The following is a 20,072-nucleotide window of genomic DNA, read 5'->3' as shown; positions in this document are numbered from 1 at the left end:
ATTCTTTGGTCTATGGAAAGAACCAACAGGTTAGGCAAGGTATTGTGTGACCAAGAGATTTGAATGGTATGCTAAGTCCGCAGATGAGTAGAGCATGGGGGTGCCTGGTTTAAGGTTAGTGACAAGACAATGGGGTGCCTCCTGCAGAGAGCTCTTTCCTGCCGGAAGCTGCTTACATATTTAGTTCTGCACGTCTTATATGTGGAGCATGTAGTAGGCATTCTTGATGCACCACATTCCCAGCTGGTCCTTGGTGGAAGGGGTTCTTGGTTTCAGACTTGACTGCTAGAGCGACAGTGCCCCTGAGCTTCTGGGATGCTCAATAAGCATTTGAGGAAAGTGGGAGAGATGGTGACAAGAGTGGGAGAGTGTGTCTGGTAACTATGAACTATGAAACTCCTTGGGTTCCTGGAGACTCTTCAATAGCCTCGCATTTTATGGTGTGGTTTACTGGGTCATGCAAGGTGAAATTATAAACTGCTGTCTGATGAGACCCAACGCTTTTGATCATGATTAAAGTGTTAGGAGAGTTGAACGTAAGTGAGATTTAATGCAATTTAAGGAAGGTATTTAGCAGTGAGTGGATAAATAGAAAAAGTTTAAGAGGAAAAGTGTACTTTTCAAAAGAGAACATACTCAAATGCAAGGAAAGGAAAGGCTAATGACGAATGATGACAATCCTAATTACTAATAGTTCTAATTACTATTTGGGTGTTAGTAGTTAAAAAGGTTGTAACCACCCAATAACTATGTTTTCTCATTGATGGAGAACACAATGAAATCTTTAAGGAAAATAATTTCCTTCTGAAAAATCATGGTTGTTGATCTGGAGGTGTGGCAGGGAGATGGAGAGAGAAGAGAATCAGAAATGGTAGTAGCCTTGTTCTTTTTTACTAAAAGTAAACGAACAGGTCCAAAGTGGTTTAACACATGCAAATAAAGCCTCTAGGAGCTGCACTGAAGGTATCAAGGAACATTGTGACATCTTGCTGGGGAGGCTTTGGGAAGCAGCTGGGCTGGGTCCAAGCAGACGGTCCCAAGCAGACGAAGGAGAGTCAAATTGGGAGGGACGAGGATGCACCATTAAAAGTCCTAAAAAGGAAAGACAGAGAGGATGCCAGGAGACCACGTGTGGGGCATCTTCTGTGCCCCCCTTGGGAGCAGGCAGCACAGAGAAGAAAGTTGGACTCGGAGGTGGATCTTGATCACAAATAAACTGGAAAGAATCTTCAGGATTAAGTTAAAAGAAGACATTCAGCACATGGGAGAGACTAAATGGTTCTTTTAAACCCTGGCTAAGGCCACAAGACAACATGAAACTGTGGTATTAGTCCTTAGTTATATGTGGTTTGCATTACCAGATTCTCTGGACACACAAAAGTCATACAAACTCCTTGTAAAATACATTTCACAGTGTGTACAAAACTATACAGAATTATATAAATTCCGGATACAAACTATAACATAAAAGTCTTTTCTGATCCCATTACTTTTTCCAGAGGCAACCAGTGTTAATAGTTCTATATGTATCAAACACTCACATACACATATGCACACAATTTTTTTGTATATATGCCTGTGTATTCTGTGATTTACTAAACAGTGTACTACAATCTTCTCACCATTTTAACTCATATAGATCTGCCTCATGCTATTAATGGTTACAGATGATTTTGAAGTATCAAATATTGTAATTTATTTAGCCATGTCCCCTTGCCAATCCCGTCTTTAGCAGAAATCTCTCAAATGCCCTTTCATTCATGTATTCATTCATTCGTTGGATTCTGAACATCCGCAATCAGTATGGCTTCACGTCAAACATATGGTTAGTACAAAGAGGTAAAATCCATGATTTTTACACTCAATACTTAAAATCAAGTGGAGGAGATAAGAACCTAGTTGTATTAATCTAGCTGTAAAATATAAGACAGTTTAAAGCCACATTAAATCCTTTCTGCTCTAGGCAAAGTATTAGTAGGAAGGGAGTCAACGTAAACAAACAAATAACCAATTTGCAGCACTGTATTAATGCTGCACGGGGAGTATAAACTAAGAGCGTCGGGAGTTCAGAAGAGGGAGAGATGGCTTCCAGCAGGGCTTTCCTGCTCCCGTCCCCTCCATGCAGCCCCGCCAGATCAGTCTTCCCGCAACAGCACTTCGATCATGCCACTGCTCTTCTCATAAACCTCCCGTGACCCTCCATGGCCTGGCCTTTCTTCCCATTTGCTGCAGAAATTACTTCATCCATGTCACTGTACCATTAGAATGGACGTCGTTGTCATAGGGTTGAAAGCAACCCAGAGTTGTTCCAAGACCTGAGTGTGAAACCTGCTTCTGTCACTTCTCAGCTAGGTGACCTTGGGTAATCCATGCAACTTCCCCAGATTCAGCTTCTTCCTTTGTCGACTGTTGATATGGCCCATCTCATGGGTTTGGTATAAGAATTAAATGAGATAAGGTGGGTGAAAGTTCTTTGTTAACTATCGAGTGTGAGTACAAGATATATACGCGTATGTGATATACAGATTTGCAAAAAAAAATCATGTATTTATAAATATGGCTAGTACTTCTGTATGATATGTCTAAAGGAAGCTTTGATATTTGGTTTAGACTCTGAAGGATTGATGGGATTTTGAGAGGAGAATGGGGGAATGGCATGAGAGTATGTAAAGAGGTTGGAAGGCCCACAGTGTGTTCGGGGAACAGCAAGTCATGACCGGCTCAAGTGTGAGGTTTACCCAGAGGAGAGCAGGAGCTCACGTTGGAAAGAACTGGGATCAGCTCTCGTGGAGGCTCCCAAGGGCTGGGCCACGAGAGGTTTCTGAGCAGAGGAGCGATGTGATCAGTGTTCTGCGGGATGGATCGACAGGAGGGTGGTTAGAGGGAGAGAGGATTGCTGAAAGACTATGGTTAGGCCAGGTGGCAAAAACTAAGCTACTGAGCCAGGATTCTGGCAGAGGAAATGGAGAGGAAGAGATAAGTTAGTGAGATTGCTGAGAAATCATTGGCTGGATTCTTCTTGGTCATTGATGGTACTCTGGGGCGGAGGGAGAAAGATGGATGAAGGAGGTTTTAAGCTTGATGGTGATCTGGGGTTGGGAAATGGGGCCGCTGAACAACAGAGAAAATGGGGGCGGAGGGAAGGTGCATTTCTTTGCCTGGGATATTGTGGTAATGGAAGAGAAAATAGAAAATGTAGCCAGCAGTGATAACTGACCTAGCCAGGGAGGCAGCCGCCTAGGGGCTAGGTAATGCCCCCCAGTTTCTCCCAAACCTCACTGATTCAGAAACCCGATTGAAGCATACATTTGCATTCTCTGTGAACACAAAGTGTACCCAGATAATTAATAGTGAAAACTAGACTTGGGGAGACTCTTAAATCTTAAAGGAACAAACAGTTTTCTAGAACCCACTTATTAGAAACAATTGACTTGATGATTATAATTTATTCTCAACTGTCTCTTCTATGCATGAAAGAGTTTCCTTCAAAGGATTTGGCTTAGAAACTTTATTAATCATGTTTCAATGACGGTATATCCTTAAAAGGAATCCAGATGCATTTCTCTACAAATAGTCTTCAATTCAGACATTTTACCAGTTCAAACCCACTTTGATTTCTAATATGTTTGAATAAATAAGCCTATGCTGCAAAGCTAATCTATTTCCTGAGGATTTGAGGAATAACTTGGAAATCAATTGTGAAGCACTATTTTCTGGGAAAACCCAATACTCTGTAGCCAGATGTCTCCTAAAACACTATAACCAAGAAATATCCTTCATCTGCATTATTCACCAAAGGAAACAGGAATTTCTCCCCATTGTCAAAACTAATAGAAATTTCTCTATTTTATGTGGGTTTACTCCATTTCGTCTTGTGATCTACTATTATCTATACTGAAAGCAGCAACGAAATATAGTTCACCATAAAAATAAGTCACTGAAGTATAAATGAGACCTTGTCATGCAAATAGATTTTCACGTTGGAACAGTAACCAACACAGGGAAAATCAATGGTATAATTCCCAGACGTTAAAAAATGCACAACTTCATATTGTCTCATTTATTCCAAAGACCTATATATTTTGAATTTTATTTATTTATTTTTGGCTGCGTTGAGTGTTCATTGCTCCGTGCGGGCTTTCTCTAGCTGCAGCGAGCAGGGGCTACTCTTCGTTGTGGTGTGCGGGCTTCTCATTGCGCTGGCTTCTCTTGTTGCAGAGCACGGGCTCTAGGCGCGTGGGCTTCAGTGGTTGTGACTCACTGGCTTAGTTGCTCCGCGGCATGTGGGATCTTCCCGGACCAGGACTCAAACCCATGAACCCCTGCATTGGCAGGCGGACTCTCAACCACTGCGCCACCAGGGAAGCCCTAGAGACCTATATATTTTAAAGAACTGACTAGAATTTTTGGTGATTTTTATACTTGAAATTATATAATGGACCTTCTTGAAAAGTTACCAACAGGGAATTCCCTGGCGGTCCAGTGGTTAGGACTCTGTGCTTTCACTGCCGAGGGCCGGGTTCGATTCCTGGTCTGGGAACTAAGATCCCACAAGCTGCGCAGCACAGCCAAAAAAAAAAACCCAAAGAAAAAACAATTTACCAACATAATTAGAAATAATACTTTCAGATCTTAAAACACTATATAGTGGGAGGTGGTTATTGGATTCAAAAGTACTTCTGCTGAGGGAAGTAAAAGAAAACACTTTGGAAACAATTGTTCAATGCATGTAATGGAGTGTCAAGAAATTGATAGGCTTTTTGATCAGTTCATTTCTAGCAGCCACTGATGCTAATATCTAGTGTCTTTTTTTTTTTTTTTTTTTTTTTTTTTTGTGGTACGCGGGCCTCTCACTGTTGTGGCCTCTCCCGTTGCGGAGCACAGGCTCCGGACGCACAGGCTCAGCGGCCATGGCTCACAGGCCTAGCCGCTCCGTGGCATGTGGGATCTTCCTGGACTGGGGCATGAACCCGTGTCCCCTGCATCGGCAGGCGGACTCTCAACCACTGCGCCACCAGGGAAGCCCTTTTTTCTTTTCTTTTCTTTTTTTTGAGAAAAAGTATTCACTGTAGAAGTCTAGTGAAGGCGGCAGAGGACATAGAAACATTGGAATGAATGTGTGGCCAGTAAGTAAGAGCCATAGAGGTCTCTATCTTTACTCCATATGGTCTGAAGTGAGTCTGATGGGATTTCAGATCATGGCCCGAGATAGCCCAGGATTGTGCAAAGCTCCTGAATGAAAACTCCAAACTTCTGAGTCAAAACCTCAGATTCAGGCCAAGCTGGCTGAGAGGTTTGCTGCCTCCAGTCCTAAACTAGATAGGGGCACATTTCAAATGAACCTGAGATGAATTCTGGTTTCAGGTGGAAATCAAGTGAAACTCAGTTTCAGCTGTGCTTCTGTGTAAACTTAGGGTGAGAATCCACATAAGCCAGAAATATGTGCTCTTTCCCAATGTCTTGTGAACCTCACGCAACTGAAAACACGAAACCTCCAGCCACTCAAGTTAAAGACGTTTTTGTAAAAGGCATGCTTTTGTCTTGTAGCCATGTTACTTCAATGGGTTGGGGGCTTCGGGATTCCTGAAACAAAGGATGAAAGTATTAATGTTCTGGACATGTTTCGTATGGATACCTGGCATAGATCCCCAACTCATCCTGAAATAATACTTTATGCTGGTAGCTTTGAACCAAAACTAAGTATGCTGGGTAGACAGTCTTCATAATCCTCTGGCTGGCAGGATACATAGTCTCGCATTTCATGGACAAAGAAGTCAAGAGGGCCAAAATTCTGGATTACTGATTTTAAGGCCCAGGATTACATAACCACAAGTCATTTAACACAGAAAATGAAGATGTGCTACCTATTACTTGGCCCTTTCCATACCTGTCCCATCCACACCATCTCTTTAAAAGATGAAGATAGAATGAAATAGAAATGAAGAAAACAATAGCAAAGATCAATAAAACTAAAAGCTGGTTCTTTAAGAAGATAAAGAAAATCTATAAACCTTTAGCCAGACTCATCAAGAAAAAAAGGGAGCGGATGCAAATCAGCAAAATTAGAAATGAAAAAGGAGAACTTACAGTTGATACCATAGAAATACAAAGGACCATAAGAGACTACTACAAGCAACTCTATGCCAATAAAATGGACAACCGGGATGAAATGGACAAATTCTTAGAAAAGTACAACCTTTCAAGACTGAACCAAGAAGAAATAGAAAATATGAACAGACCAATCACAAGTAATGAAATTGAAACTGTTATTAAAAATCTTCCAACAAACAAAGGTCCAGGACCAGATGGCTTCACAGGTGAATTCTATCAAACATTTAGAGAAGAGCTAACACCTATCCTTCTCAAACTCTTCCAAAAAATTGCAGAGGGTGGAACACTCCCAAACTCAGTCTACGAGGCTACCATTACCCTGATACCAAAACCAGACAAAGATATCACAAAAAAAGAAAATTACAGACCAATATCACTGATGAATATAGATGCAAAAATCCCCAACAAAATACTAGCAAACAGAATCCAACAACACATTAAAAGGATCATACACGATGATCAAGTGGGATTTATCACAGGGATGCAAGGATTCTTCATAAACGCAAATCAATCAGTGTGATACACCATATTAACAAATTGAAGAATAAAAACCATATGATCCTTGCAATAGATGCAGAAAAAGTTTTTGACAAAATTCAACACCCATTTATGATAAAAACTCTCCAGAAAATGGGTGAAGAGGGAAACTACCTCAACATAATAAAGGCCATATATGACAAACTCACAGCAAATATTATTCTCAATGGTGAAAAACTGAAAGCATTTCCTCTAAGATCAGGAACAAGACAAGGATGTCCACTCCTGCCACTATTATTCAACATAGTTTTGGACGTCCTAGCCACAGCAATCAGGGAAGAAAAAGAAATAAAAAGAATACAAATTGGAAAAGAAGAAGTAAAACTGTCACTGTTTGCAGATGACACGATTCTATACATAGAAGATCCTAAAGATGTCACCAGAGAACTACTAGAGCTAATCAATGAATTTGGTAAATTTGCAGGATACAAAATTAATACACAGAAATCTCTTGCATTCCTATACACTAACAACGAAAGGGCAGAAACAGAAATTAAGGAAACCATCCCATTTACCACTGCAACGAAAAGAATAAAATACTTAGGAATAAACCTACCTAAGGAGGCAAAATACCTGTACGCAGAAAACTATAAGACACTCTTGAAAGAAAACAAAGATGACACAAACAGATGGAGAGATATACCATGTTCTTGGATTGGAAGAATCAATATTGTGAAAATGATGATACTACCCAAAGCAATCTACAGATTCAGTGCAATCCCTATCAAATTACTAATGGCATTTTTTACAGAACTAGAACAAAAAATTTTACAATTTGTATGGAAACACAAAAGACCCTGAATAGTCAAACCAATCTTGAGAAAGAGAAAAGGAGCTGGAGGAATCAGGCTCCCTGACTTCAGACTATACTACAAAGTTACAGTAATCAAGACAGTATGGTCCTGGCACAAAAACAGAAATATAGATCAGTGGAGCAAGATAGAAAGCCCAGAGATAAGCCCACGCACGTATGGTCAACTAATCTATGATAAAAGGAGGCAAAAATTTACAGGGAAAAAAAGACAGCCTCTTCAATAAGTGATGCTGGGAAAACTGGACAGCTACATGTAAAAGAATGAAATTAGAACACTCCCTAACACCATACACAAAAATAAACTCAAAATGGATTAAAGACCTAAATGTAAGGCCAGACACTATCAAACTCTTAGAGGAAAACATAGGCAGAACACTCTTTGACATAAATTGCAGCAAGATCTTTTTTTGACCCACCTCCTACAGTAATGAAAATAAAAACAAAAGTAAACAAATGGGACCTAATGAAACTTAAAAACTGTTGCACAACAAAGGAACCCATAAACAAGGTGAAAAGACGACCTTCAGAATGGGAGAAAATATTTGCAAATGAAGCAACTGATGAAGGTTTAATCTCCAAAATATACAAGCAGCTCATATAGCTCAATGTCAAAAAAACAAACAACCCAATCAAAAGTGGGAGGAAGACCTAAATAGACATTTCTCTAAAGAAGACATACAGATGGCCAAGAGGCACATGAAAAGATGCTCAGCATCACTAATTATTAGAGAAATGCAAATCAAAACTACAGTGAGGTATCACCTCACACCAGTCAGAATGGCCATCATCAAAAAAATCTACAAACAATAAATGCTGGAGAGGGTGTGGAGAAAAGGGAACCCTCTTGCACTGTTGGTGGGAATGTAAGTTGATACAGCCACTATGGAGAACAGTATGGAGGTTCCTTAAAAAACTAAAAGTAGAGCTACCATATGATCATGCAATTCCACTCCTGGGCATACACCCTAAGAAAACCATAATTCAAAGAGACACATGCACCCCAATGTTCATTGCAACACTATTTACAATAGCCAGGTCATGGAAGCAACCAAAACTTCCATCAACAGAGGAATGGATAAAGAAGATGTGGTACATATATACAATGGAATATTACTCAGCCATAAAAAAACGAAACTGGGTCATTTGCAGAGACGTGGATGGACCTAGAGACTGTCATATAGAGTGCAGTAAGTCAGAAAGGGAAAAACATATATCGTACATTAATGCATGTATGTGGAATCTAGAAAAATGGTATAGATGATCTTATTTGCAAAGCAGAAATAGAGACACAGATGTAGAGAACAGATGTATAAATATCAAGGGGAAAGGAGTGGGGTGGGAGGAACTGGGAGATGGGGATTGACACATATACATGTTGATACTATGTATAAAATAGACAACTGATGGGAACATACTGTATAGCACTGGGAACTCTACCTAATGCACTGTGGTAACCTAAATGGGAGGGAAGTCCAACAGGGAGGGGATATCTTTATGTGTATGGCTGATTCATTTTGTTGTATAGTGTAGGTTAACACAACATTGTAAAGCAACCATATTCCAATAAAAATTAATTTTAAAAATTAAAATAAAAAAGATGAAGATAATATGAGTTTGTAACTTCTAATAACGTTGTGAGTTCCCACCACTCAAGAAGGAGAGACTGAATTGGGGGAAGTAACTGGGAAAATGGCTGTTGGAAAAAGAATTTCCCCTGGGGAGGCAAGAGAGGTCTGCCGTGACACAGAAGGGGGAGACAGGCAGAGAAGGGGACAGCCCTCTGGGCAGGGGAACTTCATTAACGTGAAGTTCAAAAACTTCATCAACAGCACCCTGGATGTCGGCTCAGAATGGCTTACTGAACATCAGCTACTGCATGTGTGTGTGTGTGTGTGTGTGTGTGTGTGTGTGTACATGCGTTCACGTGTGTATAGAAAAGTTAAAGAGAGGAAAGCAATCACATTGCTGTGACAGAGATGGGAAGAGAATAAACTACAGCAGCTACAATAATTGGATCCTGAGGATAACTCAGGAGTCACTTGAGATGTTGGTGTGGATGGAGAGCAAGTGGGAAAAAGCTGGGGTTCCAACAAAGTTACAAGTGCTGGTCCCAATCAAACAGCAGTTGTCCCAACCTTTAGTTTGTTGCCATCATGATTCATATCCTCTGCTTTTTACCCTCTCAGGCTAAGTGGCCTGGCCAACACCATAGCATGATGTGTATCACTCTCCCCGACCTATCCCACTAGTGTGTCCTTCATTGAAACAGGGTTTGTGAGAATTTGAACAAAGGCAGAGCTAGAGATAAGCTTGTATCATTTAAGAATTAGTGTATAATAAAACTGTAGGGAAAAAGCATAAATGTGAGGGAAGTTTTAAGTATTCCAAAAATACAGACAAATAGCTGACAATTCCATTAAATTCTTTCGTATCTATTTGCAACTGTCCGAAGAGTCTTTTTTTTTTAATGATTCATCAGAAAATGCAAAGTTGGACTGAAAATTACCAGCAACAATAATATAATATGAAATGACTGTGAAAAAGATAATATGAAATATGAAAGTATCGTTTGGTGTTTAAGCAGATAATTTCTTAGAACCAAAGGACAAGATGAAGACCATGTCTCCTACTTGTTTTTCTGGATGACAAAAACATATTCAGAGGTTTTGAACTTGAAATTTTAAATGCAAAACTAAAAATATTTTGGTTGCATTTAAAAATGTTCAATTCTCTTTAATAAGATGTATGCAAAGTCTTAATACAAAGTGAAGTTGAGGTAAACAAATAACCAGTGGCTACATTTAATATCTCTTTGGACCACTTTTGTGCATTTTCCATATTTTTTAGCCAAAAACTTAATGAATTCAGGAAACAAATTATCTACAGATTATTTACAGAAAAATGTAAAGATATGCTCTGAACATGAAGAGGCTAACATTTTTATTGTTTTTGTTCCTAACATGGGGCTCATCAAGTTGTATTTCAGCTTCCGGGCTTTGGTCAGATTCTCATTCTTGAACTTGGAAATTTTACATAATAAAATTAAACAACAATCGACCAAAATAGGATGTCACATACTTTTGGAAAAAAATTCATTCCAATCTATGGAGAAGACCAGAGTGATATAGTTTTAACATAATATAGTTTATTCCTAAAAACTAAGGGTCTTGGACTTCCCTGGTGGCACAGTGGTTAAGAGGCTGCCTGCCAATGCACGGGACATGGGTTTGAGCCCTGGTCTGGGAAGATCCTACATGCCGCAGAGCAACTAAAGCCTGTGAGCCACAACTGCTGAGCCTGCGTGCCACAGCTACTGAAGCCCACGCACCTAGAACCCATGGTCCGCAAAAAGAGAAGCCACCACAATGAGAAGTCCGCACACCGCAACAAAGAGTAGCCCCCCATCGCCGCAACTAGAGAAAGCCCATGCGCAGCAGCGAAGACCCAACACAGCCAAAAATAAATAAATAAATTTATTTAAAAAAAAAAAGAAAGATTAATGGTCTTTTTTGAATAAAACAGACTTGAGCCAATTCCTAATATTGTGTGTGCTTGAAAGTCATGAAAATGTCTATTGTTCAACCATTTACCTCTTTGGTGACAACTTTTCACTTTCCAATCTCCTCTTCCCTCCTCATCTTATTGCCCTTCCTTTACCTCTGTCCCACACAAATCTATCCAAATGGGGGAGTGGTTTTTTTTTTTTTTTTAACCATAAAACACTTTGCCTACTACCATCTATTGACTTTTGGTTTTCATTCCACACTCCTGTATGAATAATCAACTAAACAATGCCTCCAATGTAACCTCAATGAAATCGACATACGGATTGGCCTAGCTTCAATTTAAAGGTAGAGGCAGTTTCCCACATATCTATTTTCAGGTAAATGGCTCAGATTCCCTCCTAAGGTTCACAGAAAACTCTTAGTAACATCTGATGTGTTTGAACTTTAGAGTGGCGAGGCAAACAAAGAAACTTGATTCTTCTTAAGGTGGATCTATTTCTATAAAAAGTAACCATTATAAATTAGAAATGTTGGAAATAAAATGAAAACTACATGCTGATTTAATCCTAGGCTCTTGGTACCTGGTCAGCTCCTGAACATCTTTAAACAGTTCCCTTAAAGAGGTTGGGGTCAGCCTACAAACACTGAGCCCTTTATGGGACACCAAAACTCAGACTTGGAGTAAATAATGATCAGAAAACAACTCTCCAACCCTAACCTCTAGCCCTATATCCCTCCCTGCACTGTCCTCCCTATGCAGTGGAAATTGAATACAAAATTTATATCATCAACTCAAGATGAAATCATCCCCTTACCACTTTACTAACTTACTTACATTTTAACATCTTTGACATCTTGCAATCAATGGTCTCATAATCAGTGTTGGCCAGGTAGAAGTTCTGACATAACCGTCACTGCTTTTGTTCCCATAACCTTGAATTTGGTTGACATTTTGGAAACATGACTGGATAACTGCAACCCTTCAATATTTAAGTCAACAAACTCTTAAAAGATAATTTGAGGAAGAAACATGAATTCTGGCTGTTGTCTGAAAACCTTCCTTTGATCTGGTGAGATCAAGCAATAACCAGCATTTGCAGAAATGGGTGTCTATGACTTGAAGGAAAATCCCATAGAGAATAGTGGAGCACTCTTGTGCAGCAAACACAACATTTTGATAGCACAGAGAGCAACGCTGTGTGTGGAGAAAAATTCTGAATCAAAAAATGATGGAAGGGCTTCCCTGGTGGCACAGTGGTTGAGAGTCCGCCTGCCAATGCGGGGGACACGGGTTCGTGCCCCGGTCCGGGAGGATCCCACATGCCGCGGAGCGGCTGGGCCCGTGAGCCATGGCCGCTGAGCCTGCGCGTCCGGAGCCTGTGCTCTGCAACGGGAGAGGCCACAACAGTGAGAGGCCCGCGTACCACAAAAAAAAAAAACCCCCAAAAAACAAAATTATACCTGAAATGTTGGTTAGTCTTATAATCAGTGTTATCTCAGATTTGATGAAATAGAAACACATTCTATTCTTTGTGGAGGGAAAAGAAAAGAGGGAGGGAGTGGATATAGAGGAAAAGGAGAGATTTCTCGTGACTAGGAGGACTCTTCTATTGCTTCTTGCTATGTAGAGGTACAAAGCTGAAACTAGCCACTGGTTCAGTCTAAAGATAGCAGACTAGAACTTTGCACAGGATTAAAACAAGTGTGCCAAACACCTTCAAAGTAAGAAAATATAAGGAGGAGGCAAACCAGTGTTATTTATTTTACGACCTTTCTGTTGATCATCAACACTTGGTATTCCTGCAACGTGTTTCTTGGCAATTTGCAGCTATAGGCTGATGGACCTTTGATCCTGTGAGGCTGGTAGTTTGTTTTTACTTCCACTTTCCATTTCTACAAAAAATGAAGCCAACCAGTGCCTCCTGTAAGAATTGAGTCAAGCTATTGACTGTTGAGAAAGAACTGTAGTCCTCTGCTTCTGCCACTAGACAGTGTACTCTCTCTATATTCAAGGCACTGACAATGCTGTATTTCCTTAACCCTGAGAAACTGGCTATCTAATAGAAAAGGTAGCCTTATAAATAACTAAACACTAAGTGTAGATGGACTAGCTAATATTTACTACAGTTCGTATCTGGGATGTACTCAGTGTCTTAAGTGCTTGTCTCCTCTGGATTTATTCCAAGAGTAAGAGAGAGAAGATTCCCAGGAGGAACATTGCATTCTTTTGGCTCACTATTTTTTCTTGGGAAATGAATGATCTAAACTGCAGATGAATTCATTGACTCTCCAAGCTGTAGGCACTAGCTCCCCCACTCACACCACAGGAATCCAAAAGCAGAACTCCCTTGTCTTCTGGAATGTTGGAAAAATAGAAAGAGATATGGAGCTCCTTATAGTTATTTTTGAAGTAAACAATTGACACATATTTATAAATAGAACTACTGAGGTATAATGGAAAGAATAAGGTTTTGATGCCAGATCTGGGTTAGCACCAAAACTGTGTGATCTTGGGCAGATTACCAAACCCCTCTGAGCCTGATTTCATAATCTGCATCATGGGAAGCTTACAGGAGATAAATTAATCACTGGCTTGTAGTAGAAGCTCAATAAATGTTCATTTCTGTGAAAGAGAATGACTACTGGTATCATTACTTTATAAATCACCTCTTCTTAGCATGTGTGTTATTGTAAATAATGCTACAATGAACATTTTTGTGCACAAATCTTTGTCTAATTCTCCAATTTTTTTCTTAAAATATGTTTTGATCAGTGAAATCATGAGATCAAGGGTATAAACATTTTTAAAACAAATTATATCCATGCCTTTTCAGAAAGTTTATGTCTTTTTTTTTTTATTTTATTTATTTTTGGCTGTGTTGGGTCTTCGTTGCTGCCTGCAGACTTTCTCTAGTTGCGGCGAGCAGGGGCTACTCTTTGTTGCGGTGCGTGGGCTTCTCATTGCGGTGGCTTCTCTAGTTGCGGATCAACTTCTCTAGGCACGTGGGCTTCAGTAGTTGTGGCTCGCGGGCTCTAGAGCACAGGATCAGTAGTTGTGGTGCATGGGCTTATTGTTCTGAGGCATGTGGGATCTTTCCAGACCAGGGCTCGAACCTGTGTCCCCTGCATTGGCAGGTAGATTCTTATCAACTGCGTCACTAGGGCAGCCCAGAAAAGTTATGTTTTTTTTACTGAGTAGGAGAATGCCTTTCTCACCTATACCTCATGGGCATTACATTTAATTTTTCTTGTTTAATGGTATCTTTTACCTTACCTTTGTTTTAGTTAGCATGTTTTGATTACTTATGAAATTGAACTTTATTATTTATTAATTATTTGTATCAATAACACTTTTTCATGAAATACTGATTTGTGATGATTCATTTCTCATATAAGTTTTCATGCATACTAGAGTCTGATTCTGAATCAGCTATGTCTTCCAGTGCTATGTCTTTCCAATCTTGTAACAATGTCACACTGTTTCAATTATCATAGCTTTACTCCAAATTTGAATATGTTTTGAAAAGCCTTAAGACCACTGAGCTCAAAAATAGCAAGGCATGGTAAGATGCTGGGGGAAAAGCAAAAAGAGAAAAAAGAGACCTAGACAGAGATAAAATGTTGGGAAGCCTCAACAAACTTCCCAAAGACTTGCATAAGGCTTGAAATAAGATTTGGAAAGTCCCTTAAATCCATTAAGGATCACGATAGAGATGAAAAAGATGGGTAGGGGGGTAGCTTTTCTCTGTACCCTGATCACAGCCTCAATGACCAGATGATAGATGAAGAGTGGATCCCTTTGTGTATGCATTCAGTTTTCCAAATTGATTTTTTATTCACCTGCAAATGAGATCACATCACTTTTTTGTTTGGAAATTTCCAATCACCTAACCATCATGTAAGAGTGAAAACTACACTTCCAAGGCATTGAATGGTCTGGTCCTTGCTGTTCTATGCAGCACTATCTCCCTCAAAGCCTTCCCCCTTCTGATGGCAGGAGAGGATCTGAATTCCCTGGGTAACCATCCCCCTTCCTTCTGTTCTCCTGACTTTTTTCCTCTGACAAATCCCCATAGTCCTTTACATTTCAGTTCAAATAGAATCTCCTTAATCAACTCTTTCCAGCCTCTTTCAGCTGCTCTCTTTTGTACTTTCTTCATCTTTCCATCACAGCAATGACTTTATTTTAAGGATATACACTCCTTGGGGGCAATGACCATGTTGTTTTCATCTTTGAATCCCTGGCATCTAGTATGGTTCCTGGCACAGAATGAGTGACTAATAAAAAGTTCTCAAATAAATGAGACCAGATTGGATCTCGGATGCCATGTAAGAGATACAGCCCCCTTTTTCCCCTCCTGAGAAATACTCCAGAGTTAGAAATGAAACACAACTCTGTACAAATTTTTTCAATATTAGTCTTTTGAATTTGTTTATTTGCTATTGCCAGAAGGGCATACTTGAAGATTTTTCTCCATCCACCTTATTGAGGGATGTGTAATGATTGTAAAGCTCTTTTTGTAGAGAGGAAGCACGTGGCTGGGATAAATGTGGCTAATCTGAAGAAGAGGAGCGATATCTCTGAAAAAGCACCGCCATCATCCAAAGAAGGGAACTCGCAAATCCGCCCACTCACTCAACAAAAACCAAGTAGGACAAAAACTATCAGCACCTTCTAACCACAAGACTAAATTATAAACTTCCAGCTGCCAAGCCTCGCTTCAGATAATGCTCTTATTTCTGGCTTTTCCAGAATTTTCCAGCTTTGACACACATCTCAATTTTAGTGCTAAACAATAAAGCACATCTTAAGGCCACAACTGAACAAAAACCCCTGCTGGCCTCAAAGTCCAGTGCTTCTGGGGACAATCCCTGGGAAGTGGGCTAGACAGGAAGCAAAGCTACCTCTCACTTTCACAAGTTGTAACAGCCTTCCAGATCGTGTCTGTGGTCAATGACTGGCCAGAACTGGCCAGCCTCCAACAGGCTTGTTTAGACTACTTGATGGGTTGACACAAGCAACGACTCTTTCCAGTGCTATTAGTGTCTGAACATTAACGAGCAAGTGTTCAGTGAGACTATTAAAGAGAAAGGGCATTTTAATCTTTGTTTTGGAAGTGAGCCCTCCAAGTAAACCCGTGGTGAGGGAACCCTTCTGAGCCAGTGACTGGATGGCAGCAGCGGTTGACAGGAGATGGGCTGAGTCATCGCTGCCCAAGGATCCTCCGCTCAGGGACCGGGAAGAAGGGAGGGGACCGCCCCAGCCCACCACCCTGAGAGAAAGAAAATGCTAAATACACCATATGATGAATTGTCAGCACTCTGTCAGCAATACTATACGTTTAAATTCCAAGCCCATGGTTCACAAAGGAGTCCCTTATCTTTCCTAACTGCAAAATAAACAAACCTCCAGGAGAGAGGGTTTCTCACCTTACAAAGGAACCCTTGCAATTTAGAGACTGCTAGGATGGTATTTAAAATTATGGTTCTGGGAACTGGTGTGGTTCCCAGGTGTGTTACCCTGTCAATGACAATCTCAACTAAAAGTGTAGAGATGGTGGCAAGAATGTGACACACGAGGCTGTATCTGTCTCTAAGAGTGGGCATTCCAAGCCAAAACAAAGGCAAATGTTTCACGCGCGAAGGAGAAACATGTGCTGACCTTTGCTTCTTTTTTTCTTGTTCTTTTGTCAGCAAACACAAAAGCAGAGAATCATAAAACTTAGAGTTTAAAGGGAACTTAGAGGTTTTCTGATCTAAGATCAGTCTGTTTTGCATATTATTAAGCTGGAGAGTTCAGCTAATGAGGGCTCTAATCATACTTTTCATCAAATAGTAATAACCATTTAATTTTCTCCCTGGGGACTTATAAAACTAGAAAGAGAAAAGTTGAATATCTCTGCATCCATAAGTATGAATCAAGAATCATTGGTAGGGGATTCCCTGGTGGCGCAGTGGTTGAGAATCTGCCTGCCGATGCAGGGGACACGGGTTCGAGCCCTAGTCTGGGAAGATGCCACATGCCGCGGAGCAACTAGGCCCGTGAGCCACAACTACTGAGCCTGCGCGTCTGAAGCCTGTGCTCCACAACAAGAGAGGTCGCGATGGTGAGAGGCACGCGCACCGCGATGAAGAGTAGCCCCCGCTTGCCACAACTAGAGAAAGCCCTCGCACAGAAACGAAGACGCAACACAGCAAAAATAAATAAATAAATAAACTCCTACCCCTAACATCTTCAAAGAAAAAAAAAAAGAATCATTGGTAGGATCTATGACACTTCTACTGAGTACGCATCGGTGTTTATTTTTAATCATTCTTATGCAGAATTTCCAAGCAGCAAGAAATTACTGACTGTTCCACAAAATCTCTTTTCTTCTAACCATTCGGTTAACTGAGTCCATCATCAATGTGGTTTGTATAACAGGGGCTGAAATGAAAAACAGAGTTTTAACTTCAGACTCTCTCATGTTTAATAAAAGTGTTTGAAAATGGGAGAGAGTGAGAAATAAAACCATCACATAATATTCAAGCTGAAGAGGATGAGAAATCGGACCTGTGTATCCTTTCATCCTCCCCCTCCATCACTGAGGAAACTATAAACACTGGATTGTGAGAGCCCACTCAAATAGTAATCTTGGAGAACAGCAAAAGAAAAGAATGGTTACAGCCTCAATTATGTTAGTGATTACATCAGCACCTCAAGCCTGCTGCAATTATTTCTATGTTGACAATGTTAGAAATGATGGAAGATTGGTGCCCATTTTCAGGATGAGGTATATATGCTAGTGATGACTTAAGGTTGTCATAGAAAGTAACCACAGCTGTCTTTTGCTTCATTTATCTGTTTCTTTCATGCAAACTATATATTTTAGAAAGTAATTGCCTCTGTCTTATTCCAAATTTGGAAGTAGAACTTTAAACCACCGGCCTCCTATTCAAATATATGTTTTTCACTTTGGTAGGCTGAATAATGGCCCCCCCAAAATACCCAGGTCCTGATTCCTAGAAACTGTGAGAGGTACCTTGTACGATAAAAGGGACTTTGCAGATCTAAGTTCAGGTTCTTGAGATGGGGAGGTGATCTGGGATTATCTTGGTGGGTTCTAAATACAATCACAAGTATACTTATAAGGAGGAGACTTGATTATAAAGAAGAAGGAAAAGGTAATGTGACCACTGAAACAAAAGTCCAGACTGTTGACTTTGAAGATGGAGGAAGGGGTCGTGAGCCAAGGAAAGCAGAGTGCAATTCCAGAAACTGGAAAAAGCAAGGAAACAGATTCTTCCTTAGAGCCTTCAGAGGGCATGAACCCTGCTGACACCTTGGTTTCCACCCAGAAAAACCATTTTGGGCTTCCCAGCTTCCAGAACTGAAAGAGAATAAATTTCTCTTATTTTAGGTCACTGAGTTTGTGGTAATTTGTTACAGCAGCCATAGGAAACTAATACAGTCACCTTTCCTTATTAAACAGGCTTTGTGGGAGTTCCCTGGTGGCACACTGGTTAAGAATCCACCTGTCAATGCAGGGGACACAGGTTCGAGCCCTGGTCGGTGAAGATCCCACATGCCGCTGAGCAACAAAGCCCGTGTGCCACAACTACTGAGCCTGTGTTCTTGAGCCCCCAAGCCACAACAACTGAGCCCGCGAGCCACAGCTACTGAAGCCCGCGTGCCTAGAGCCCGTGCTCCGCAACAAGAGAAGCCACCGCAATGAGAAGCCCCGTGCACCGCAACGAAGAGTAGCCCCCGCTCGCTGCAACTAGAGAAAGCCCGCGCGCAGCCACAAAGACCCAATGCAGCCAAAAATTTAAAAACGAGACAAACTAAAACAGGCTTTGTAAAGCACTCACCAAATCAACATTTTTTTTTCCCTTAGACTTATAGCTGATGTATATGGAAAACCTGGGCTGTTGAAGAAGTTGCACAGTGCAGCACGATGAATTGAAATACTCTGCCCCTTTAAAACTGGTCATCTTTGGAAAGACACTTTTGCTCAACTGTTTTTTGGCTTGCAACTTATAGCTTGTATAACTCCAAATAAATATTATATATTTCTAAAATTAGAATATTTTTGACATAATTTTATTTAACCCTTCGTTTCTATTACTCAATATTTAAAATTTCCAGTTTGGGCCTATTGTTCCTTTTAAAGCAATTTGCCTTTACAAAACACAGTATTTCCCCCCCCCTTCTGAGAAATTAAATGAGAAATGGTGGCAGTCTATGTTGAAACATTTGTCCTTTAAATTATTTAAAAATCTCCGGAATAATCACATTTTAAACATCTGAAATGGCATAGGACCATTAAGGGTATGACTAGTAAGGAAGTGATTCCGGAGAGAGGAATTGTAGAGAGATGACACTGATGATCTACATACTTCATTGTCAAGCCTGTTTTTGAGTATGGACCCTCTCCCTCCTGGCACACTAATATTTAGCTATGACACCTTTATGAAAATACTTTCACTGCTTGTCATACTTTTATCTTATGTGATCTCATTAATTCAATCAACACTTGTTGATTAGTACCAGGCAATGTGCTAGATAACAGGGAGATAGTGTTAAAAGAAGACCCAGGTCCTTGCCCTCATGGAGCTTATATTCTCATCTCAAATCAAGTTTAAATTCTTTATCACCAATCTTTAGCAAATCTCCAATGCTATGAATTTCTCTTTCCTTTCTATCCAAGGACATACCAGCTTCTCAATAAATTGGTAAAAGAAGTAATGCTCTCTACATATGAAAGGTTACAGAATTTATGGAGTTTGGAATCTCATATAGAGAGCATACTCTTTTCCTTCCTTATTGGATTTACAGTTATTCTCTTAGCCTCTATACCCCACCTGTCTACCAATTCATCCTCACAGTTACATCCCAAATAATCCTTCACCTGAGTGCACTTTGAAACCCAAGGAGGAGTCAAAAGAAAAAAAGAAAAGGAAAGAAAAAACAAAAGGGGGAAAAAAAAGAAAGAAAACATTTGGGAAAAACAAACAAACAAAAAAACAACCCAAAGAGTCAACTCTTGGGAGTGTGAGTGAATGTGTTGGCCAGGAGTTTATGAGGACAAGGCTATGAGATTTCAAGGCAAGGGAGACCAGAA

General features: G+C 40.3%; 1 long non-coding RNA gene across 4 annotated transcripts in view; it reads left to right on the top strand.

Moving 5' to 3' along the window:
- The window catches only part of LOC137202165 (uncharacterized), a 274,436-nt gene that overhangs the window by 95,713 nt on the left and 158,651 nt on the right, over positions 1-20,072 (top strand). The window lies entirely within an intron of this gene.

Source organism: Pseudorca crassidens, chromosome 11, assembly GCF_039906515.1.
Source record: "Pseudorca crassidens isolate mPseCra1 chromosome 11, mPseCra1.hap1, whole genome shotgun sequence".
Taxonomy (NCBI): domain Eukaryota; kingdom Metazoa; phylum Chordata; class Mammalia; order Artiodactyla; family Delphinidae; genus Pseudorca; species Pseudorca crassidens.
Note: the sequence above shows the minus strand (reverse complement) of the source record. Positions and strands in the feature narration are given on the sequence as shown.